Consider the following 10112-nt stretch of genomic DNA (forward strand, 5'->3'; position numbering starts at 1 on the left):
CCCGTCCCCGCACCTTGTGTCATCACAATGCCTGCACAAAGGGTCCCAGCCCTGTGGGGGCTGAATGCCAGAGCTTTGCAGGCAGAGGCTCAGGAGTAAATACTAATGCAAAGTGTGGGGGCAGAGACCAGTCAGGCCACTTCCCCCTCCCAGAGAGTGACACGACCCAGGGAGGGGCAACAGCGTGGAGCTGGGCAATACTGTGCTACCCGGGGAGAGAAGAGATGAATCTGAGCCCGAGCTGGGGCATCACCTGACTGCTGTTACCAAGGGTCAGGGGGATATAAGGTGGCAACATTTGCTCACTTGCTTATTGTGAGCCACATGCACCCATTCCCCTCCCCAGAGCACCTCCGACGTGGACCAGTTCCCTCTGCCGGTGCCGGTCAGGGACCTTTGGATCACTGGGAACTGCAGCCCTAACCCCCATTCTCTCTGTGCCCAGCAAACTGCTGCCTGCTCTGTGCTGATGCCATTCAATCCCTTCACCGATGAGAGACCGCCCAGCACCAAAAGGGTTAACGAGGACCATGGACTGTGAGAGGTTAGTGATGTGCAAATCATTAAACACCCAGGGCAGCAGGCGCCTTTGTGCAAAAGAAAAACAAACAAACAGATAGAACCAATGTCCAGGTGTGCACACATCCAGTTCTTTTTTGAACCCTTCTAGTTGGTCATGTTTATGGAAGATAGGTCCATCAATGGCTATTAGCCAGGATGGGCCGGGATGGTGTCCCTAGCCTCTGTTTGCCAGAGCTGGGAATGGGCGACAGGGGATGGATCACTGGATGATTCCCTGGTCTGTTCATTCCCTTTGGGGCACCTGGCACTGGCCACTGTCAGAAGACAGGACACTGGGCTAGATGGACCATTGGTCTGACCCAGTCTGGCCGCTCTTATGAAGGTGGGGACAGTCTGTGAGCTTGGGCCCATTAGCATCCGAACCCCAATGATATTTAAACAAACAGAAAACAATAAACTAAACCTTTGCTTGAAGGTGTTGAACACCTTCTGTTCACTTGTCCCAGGTTTTACAGTCGTTATTGTCCCATGAATGTGGGGGTTTCTTAGCCTCTCTAAATTTTAAACAAATATTTTTGCCAGATTTTGGAGCATGTCATACCCAGGAGGGTGCATTTTATTATTAACCCCACTGTCATGGGGCACACTACGCTTAAAGGCCAAACTGCTGTGGGGACACTGACCAGGAAAGCACGGCCCTCCCATTCCTGCCTGCCAAGTGCAGGATGCTACATTTCTACTTCTCAGACATTCACAGTGCGGAGGGCCCTGCGCATTTCCCCCACATCACACAGGAGAAATCACCACCATTGGACTGCACGGATTTGCAACATTTCATTTGCCAACTAACTACGTTCTAATTTGCAGCAGCAGAGACGCCATCCACGCCCATTTTGCATGTCGCTCTTTGCACTCAGGAAACAGCTGTTTGGTAGGAATTTTTCACATTTAGTGCAAACAAGTCGAATCTGGGTTAAGGTCTCAAGTTTCAAACCAGAACAATTTCTTTCTAAACAACATCTCTGAGAAATAATTCTGAGTCAATCAACGAGTTCTGTTCGGACACAGATCAAAGTGTCGCGCCAGTTCTGAATTCTTAAATATTATATTAATTTATATAAAGTAAAGTTCAAAACAAAGTGATTTCCGAATGAGAATTGAAATGTTCCGTGTTGCAATGGTTGGAACATTCCATTTTGACCTTATCAAAATGCTTTTTTTCAATGTTTGTGTTTGGAAAAATTTAAATCAAAATTGACAGGTTCCCACAGAAAGTTTTAATTTTGACAATTGATATTTTCTGATGGTAAAACATTCCATCAGAAATTTTCAGCCAGCTTTAGTTAGAGGAGACATTCTAACTGGAATTTGGAGGAATATGGGGCAAAATGGACTTTGGCTGCCACTAAAATTGGCTCTTGTGTTAACCCTGGGACATTGAAGCTGTGCTGCTGAGTGCTTATTACAGGTGCTTTGAGAGCAAGCACTGAACAGGACTTGGTTCCATGTGTGATCTGCTATTTTCATTGCAATACTCGATTTAGTTACTAGTTTTTGTATTAACAGTAAAGAGAATCCTTGCCAGAGTGAGTTACTGTAGTAAAGGAGCGGGTTTCAGATGCACAGGATAAAACGATACAGCGGAGTCAAAGCAGCAGAGGTTATGGATTACAGGAAGGAGATCTCCTCTTCATACAAAGGATTAGCAATGGTTTCTTTTTTTAAAGCTCATCCCACTCGGTTTGTTATTGCTCACATAGTTAGGTTTGTTGTTTATCTAATACAGGCAGCAAGTCTAGCTTTGTTCAGTTATTTCTATGATGACAGGGTTCTCTCCACACCCTAAAAATTAAAATATAAACCAACTGTGTAACTCCACTCATTCTGGGCTGAAAACTTCCTTCTGATACACCCCTAATTCTGTGAATTGTCCTCTCATTTCTTCTACTGTTCTATTGGTGTCTTTTGATTACAAGTCTGCTTTGAAGAGACACTAATTGTACCCTGCATACAATGCTTTGTAATTATGCCTATTACATTTTGATTCATTTCCATATGTCAACACCACTACAAGGGGTGTATGTGTGTGGGGTGGGGGGGAAGCACAGTTTTTATAATCGGTTATTGTCTGCAAAAAAAATCTGCACAGAGCGTGAGTGAAGTGTTCTTTGTTGAAACTGAAAATAAGATTATAAATAAAAATCTTCCTCTGACATCCAGAAAATGGACACTTTAAAATAAATTGCCACTGTTGATCAAGAAGATTGCTAGCTACCTTTTACATTAATGAGGCAAATACTCTTCAAATCCCTAATAGCAATATGTTTGAGTATGTCATTTCAATAGCTTCTTTCTTAATAAAGGTTGACCCTAATATTCCCTCTGCTGTCAAAGGCATTGTCCTCCCAGACATATTTGTGATTTTTAGCTGCTCATAAAAAAAGAGAGGAGGACCAACAGTTTTACAAAGGACTATGAAAATGAAAGTGAGGAGAGTGCTAGACCGCGGCTGAAGAGGAAGGACTTGGGACAAAAATGCAATTTGCATTGCAGCCTCCTTAAGAGCTGTTCTCAGGAGCCAGAACATTATTGAATGTCATGGGGAAATATACATCTTAGCAAGTGTGTTCATAATGGGTGGAGGAAGCCTATGTAAAATGGCTTTTCTGACAGTTTATGGCAGGTTAACCTGCAAACCACTGAAGGTCAGTCCAGGTTTACCAGCTTCCAGGATGAAAATGAGCATTGGGTACTTCCCCTCTTTCCAAACTAGATTACAGTGTGTAGCAGACGTCGCACATGCTAAATCAAAGGCACCAATCCACTTCCCAGCTCTCTCTCTCACGCCTCCCTCCGCCTCTCCTGCCCAGATGCCTGTTTGGCTTTGTCCCCCCTCCAGGTAATTCTACCAACTAATTATAGGACTTGTAAAAGTATGAGAAGAGCTTATTCTTTAGCAATCAATCAATACAAGTTAAAAGGGCATCTTGTTTGTTTCTGTAACAATGCTCTTTAGAAAATTGGGTCCTTTTACATTTCCTGGCTGATACACCATCAGTCATCAGTTGCATCAGTCACATTATGTTATGTTTCGGAGCATAATATAACATGATGTGAATGATGCATCAGGCAGGAGATTCACAAGCGATGGGTTTCTATAAGATGTATTTAAAATTAAAAATTCCTGAGTTTGGGGAGTAAGAAAGAGTCCAGTTTTGTTTTTGTCCTCGTGCCAGTCGCTGTGCCAGCATGCAGACAGCACATGGTCACAGCAGAGGTACCAGCAGGCAAAAGGGGACAACATCTAGCTGCTCCCAGATTACCGGTGGTGAAGCAGTTATGTCACAATCCACTCCTAGAATCTATCCCATGCCATGCCCCAGAGCACACTCCTTTTGCTGCTCTCAGCAACACATGATCACGCTCTGGTGTTCCATGCTCCAATAAATGTGTTAGTCTGTATCCGCAAAAAGAACAGGAGTCCTTGTGGCACCTTAGAGACTAACACGGCAGCTACTCTGAAACCAGCTCAAGTGGTCGCCTCAAGGACTGGAAAATGCAGTTTCCTTTGGGCCATATTCGGCAGTGACATCAATGGCAGAGGGAGCTACAGGTTGGCGGATAGAAAACAGGTGTAAGTGGCAAACCAGTGTAACCTCCACTGGGTAGATAGTGTTGTGTGGGGAGCTGAGTCTGCTGTCCTCAGGCCTCCGTGTGGCCCCAGGGGTGCTGGGGGAAAGGGGCAGAAAATCTGCTCTCTTCAACACCCTCCATTTAGCTGGTTGCTTTGCTACTATAACCTCTGTGTCAGCAGTACTTGCTTTTCAGACGCACCGAATGACCAATGGATGCAAGGAGACACTGATGGCAATGAATATACATTAGAAGTTAAGAAATCAATATTGCCAACCCCCCCGAGTTCAAAAATCATGTGTCAGAGCCCCCCTAAAAGTCGTGTGATTTACTCAAAAAGAATTTGGGTCTTAATTTTGGGTCTGACCTCTGATTTAAGTTAGTCCCAGCAGTGTAAGTGAGGGCCGCAATAACCAAGCCTTTTTCCCAAGGAAGAGGAAGGTGGTATGGTGTGGCCAATTCTCATGAGTTTTGGTGCTTTTCAGAAAGCCTGAGCTCCTGGAGTCAGCTGGTTACATGAGAATCTAGACTTTCATTTTAAAAATAGTGAGTTTCCAGTCCTCATGATTGCAGAGCAAAGCTTGAAAACATAACCTGGGTGTGACCCTAAAAGCTCAAATCCCAGAATGCAAATACAAAAATGGATATTTTTCAAAATCTCATGATTTTTGAATGCTTGGAGTTGGTGGTACTGATATTGGGCCAGACATTGTCCACACACTGTTGTTAATACAGAATAACTCTCATGGACTTCAGAGGATTTGTACTCCAGACTGATATCAGTGTAACCGAGATCCAACTCCAGCCCTCCATGTTTGGATCTGCCGTTTTTTGTGGAAATAAGAGCTCTGGGTGCTGTGAACAGCATTGGTACCATGCACCACAATGAGATGGCAAAGGGGCATCACAGCTGTATCCAAGTGACTGCTTCTTTTAGTTAGTGTATTAAGCAGACTGTGGTTCTATTGTACCCTGATTTTTGTGATATTTTAAGTGATTTTTTCCCCCTGGGCCATTTCACGATCACAAATGTTGCTGGGTTTTATCTTGTGCGCACACGCACACACGCACACACACGCACACACACACGTAATTTCTGTGAAATGGCTATTTGGACATCCAGAAATGCAGAACATTCAATAGCTTGCAAGTTTTTGCTGCAAATTTATTTTTATCCAAATTAAATTTTGAATTTCAAAACGTTACATTTGCTTTGAAAAAAGGAGTCCATTTCTGACTGTAAATGGATGAGACACTTTCAGTGAATCCAGAACATTTTGCTGGATCTTTTAAGACTGATCAATTTAAAATTATGTTGAAAGGAAATGCGAAAAGGTTGATATTCAAGGTTTTCGTATTTGATTCTTTGCACACTCGGATTGGGAAGCGAGCTGTGGAGATTGCAGTTGGCATGGAAATGAGAGACAGGGTCTGCAATAAAATCAGCCAGAAGTTTGTGCTTTAAAAAATCAAGCACATTATTTCTTTAATGTGCACACATGTACCAGATCATGATGTACTTTACTGGAATCACTTCAATGGCCACTGAAATGTTGCCTTCTCTGGGGTAGAAGCTAGCTGGATTAGACAACAGGCAGTGAAGATGCACGCCATGTATAAACGAAGCTGTAGAGAGTCGTCAGGTTGGCACCCACACTGGCATTGGACCAGGACATCCTAGATGGAATACACAGACCGTGGCAGAAAAGTTTCCCAGAAGATAACATTGTGTTTCTTTTTGTGGAATCCTCTCAACAATCTTCTCATTTCAAACAAACCTGCTCAGAAGGTTCCTAATTTCTGCCATGTGTTGTCATCACGTCACCGAGACAAACGGGTATGCAGAACTGCTCCCTGCCCACACACGGCTTGCTTTTTAAAATAATGCTAGTAGCTCAGTAGCTTTAAATAAATCAATAGATACTGAGTCACACCAATAGGAACTTCATGTCAAGATGGAGGAAGTGCCTCACCTGCCAAGTTATTATTACTAATTAACCACATCATTGCTGCTCAAGTTACCAGCGTCCTCTTGCCAACACACGCTCTCCATGCTCCTCAGTAGCCCACTCTGTCTCACCTCCATGGCTTCCCTTCGAAGTGGTGGCACAGGGAGACACCCGCAGCGAAGGGGCGAATGAGAACTGGCCTGAAAAGCAGCAGAAATGACCAAAATCATTGTTTGGCTGCTCCCTGGATAAGCAACTATCCACCCAGCTCAAACCACTTCCGCCGAAGCTGAGGGGAACAGACACACACCTGGGCCATACTGGCTGAGAGGGAAAGCATCAGGCAGCCCCTTCTCTAGCGCTGCTGGAGGGTGTTTGCTGCAGACTCCAGGCTGCCCAGCAGGAGAGCGAGGGAGAGCTGCTTTGTCCAGCCATGGGTAACCAGACAGGGGGTGGACTTGCCTAGTTACCCAAGTCCCCTTCCAATAGCTGGGCTGCTGGTCCCACTGTGCATGTGTCCGTCCCACAATAGCACTACTATCCCCTTCTGGTGACGGGTCCACATAAGAAGATAAGGACCTCCTATAGCTGTCAGCTCAGAGAGTTACTCCTTTAACTCATGCTGCTGATGCTTGTGCTTTTAATGCAAAAGATGCTGCTTTGAAAGCCCATTGACAACCCAAAGGGGACGTTAATACATGAGTCTGTTACTGCAGATCAGACTCAAACTGGGACCCTCAGTGACCCCTGGCAGCAGTTCCAGTCAATGGGTGGGGTCCCTGCTGTGCACACCAGCTCTGGAAGCGGCTCTGTGCCTGACCCAGAGCCCAGTGGGGTCAGAGAGTCTTTCCACTGACTTCAGTGAGTTGTAGATCAGGCCCTCTGTGAGGACGTTCTTGCTCATGGAGAATCTCTGGCTCACGCCTGAGCAATGCGAGGGCTGGGTCTGCTCAGGCATCACACAGCACTGGGCACGGATTAGAGGCGCGTGGGCTGCAAAGCTCGAGGGGATGCCTGGCACGCACCACAGCTGCAGTGCAGAAATGGCCCGACAATCGGACTGACTTTGCCTCGTGCTGGGCGGGTGCCATGTGGGGCCGACAAAGGGGTCAGAGGTGGGCACTGGAACTGGGACTGACATCTCCCTCCCACTCCCACCTCTCACCCGGAGGTTGCTGTGGGTGAAAGCCCCAGTCAGGTCTCAGAATGGAAACTTGGAAGCCTGGAGAGCAAAGCAAGGATTGTGATGGGGGGCTGAGCTGCCCTGAAAGCTGCCATTCAGGAGTCTCTGACAGCTCTGCAGGAACCGTCAGAAACCGCCTCTCTGACTCGGAGTGATTCACAGGACGTTCAAAGGAAATTCAAGTTCTTTTGCTTCCAGGGAGTGAGTGGGCGCTGGAAGGTGACAACATGCCCCTTCTCCATTCATCAGTTTGTCTTATCAAACTGCAGAGCCCTCCACTTCTTCAGTACATTAGGTCCTCTCCCGCCACCCACCCAGTCTGTACTGGAAGTTTCACGTTTATTACAAGCTGGCTGAGATAAAAGCACAATCTGAATTTAGCAAATCCTCATGTCACTGCTCCACGTTTTGAGTCGACAACAGAGCTAGACCAAAGCTGAAGTCGAGATTCACTGAATCACTGCCTCAAACTGGGTCCCAGTCCATGGGAATGATGCACACTTTAGCAGTAAGTACCGCAGGCTTTTCCCACAAGGCAACCCCATTGATACACCCATTAAACTTCATCCTATCAATAAAATACCAGTTTGCAAACCCAGCCCCAGAAATGCTCTCAAGTAGCTGTTAATTAAATAATGCTCTGTCCCCAACGAGCCATGTAGTCCCCTTAATGAGGACCCATTTGAGAAATGAAGAAAAGCGAGGAGTTCAGTCCTTAGCATAAATATAGACAAAGGCCTGATGTTCCTCTCACACTGGTGTAGTCCCATTGACTTCACTGTAGTCATTCCTAGCCTGGATCATGAGAAGAGAATGAGACCCTGCACGTATGAGCACTGCAGCTCCTGTCAAAGCAGCCAGGGATGGGACAACTACACATGACTGAAGCTTGGCACCAGGACACGTCTCTCCTGGCCAATTAATTGCCTGCAGTTGTGCTGAGCATGAACATTCCCCCCAGCACTGACCCGGCAGGACGGCAGATGCATACAAGATACAAACTCACTTCTTCTCTGTTCTTTGACCCATCTCTCTTTGAACCCACTCAGCAATACGCTTCATCATTTGTAGCATCTGGAATATTCTGATCTTTAGTTGTCATTACCCCCGCCGCACCCTGGATGCTTTACAGACAAATCAATAGAGCAAGTCACCATTGTTCTGTCAAACCCTTTTTCCAATGGAAAATTGGATGTTTGACTAAAGGTACTTTTCTGTGGAAAGCATCTGCTTTTCTCAAAATTAAATTCTTTGGAAAATTTGGCCCAAACCAAAGAACTTCATAAACTTTCTATTTTCTAACAGTTTGAGCTTTTTACTTTGTTGGCAAAAGGTTGAAATTTTCCATAATAAAAGAGCATTTTCCAAACAGTTCTACAAATAAAGAATGACAGATCCCTGCCTGACATTTGAATTCAATCAAAAAATGTCTGAAAATTTTTTATGCTAAAATGTTGCTACGGTGCTTCATGGGAATTATAGTTCAGTTGCCTCATCCCCCCATTCTCCTCTATGGGCTGGTTTCCTTGGCCAAACTACATTTCCCATGATGCACCACAGTCTGCCTCTTGATGGTCCACTGTGGTGCACCAAGGGAGTCCCTGCCCATGGTGCACCATGGGACATGTAGTCTGGGTGGGGACCCAGCCAAAAGAGGAGCATGGAGGCATGAGGCACCAAAACTACAACTCCCACGAGGCAGAGCAATGGAATTTTGAAACTGAATTTTTGTGGTTTTGTTATTTTGACTAAAAGTTGAAGTTTTCCATGGAAAAGTCAGACTCTTCCTGAACAATTTCATTTGGTCATAAATCCAATTTCCTGTCAAAAAGAGTTTTGAGGGAAAATTTTCAACCATCTCTAATTTCCAAGGAGACGTGAGGTGCATGACATGGAATGCAAGGGAGGATGTTCCAAGGATAGGGGGGGGGACACATGAAGAAAGCTGCAGTCACTTATGGGAGAAAGAGACCAGGGACAGAGAAAGGCTCAGTGAAAGGACCACCCCGTGGTATCCAGACAGATGTGTCTGGCACTGGCTGGGAAACTTGTGCAAGCCCAGGATTATTTGATAGGGAGGTAAGTAGGAATGGAAAAAAAACATCACACGCAGTTGCACAGATGGAATGAGAAAGTAGTTTACAGCCCTCTTCACTGCTTCATCCTCAGTGGTGTAAATTATACGGACAGATGTATGATCTGGGAAGTTTTCCAGACTCATTTTTTGAGAGAGAGAGATGCTAAAAACAACAGTAGCTGTGCCATGCCTGAGTATTGGGTTTGCTGCGTTGGGCGAGGAAGAGAGATCAGAGCTTATGGCAAACAATGGACGATCCAGGTAAGAACGGAAACTCCCACAAGTGTAGCAAAAGGTCTTCCTAGCTCACCTGTGCCACCCTTTTCATTGCACTGTCACTCTTCAGTGGACACACAGAGACGAGAGTGTTTGATGCGGCCACGCCCTCTGGGGATGAAATGGGACTGCAGCTCTTGCTATGTTCTTTGGTCTTCTCAATCAGCACCACGCATGCTAGTTACTGTGGCTAGTGGTAGTGGCTGTTTTCCTAGACTCTAATCTCTGTAGCTCTCAGGATATTTGTTGGGGTTGCCAGGACATGGGAGGGAGGAGGTGGATGACGATGTGTTTCCACTGCTTCTTTATACAAATATCCCAAGGCGATGTAAGTCTCGGCAAGGGGTTCCATGCAGCTTTCAAGGCTGCCTTGAAAAAAAGGATCAAGCAAAGTTTCCAATGCATGTTCTCCCCCGTCAAATGTTACACTCACTCTGGAGACTGTCCAGGGCTCTGACAAGCCTGTCGTTTG

Source organism: Chrysemys picta, chromosome 15 (assembly GCF_011386835.1).
Source record: "Chrysemys picta bellii isolate R12L10 chromosome 15, ASM1138683v2, whole genome shotgun sequence".
NCBI classification, from domain to species: Eukaryota; Metazoa; Chordata; order Testudines; family Emydidae; genus Chrysemys; species Chrysemys picta.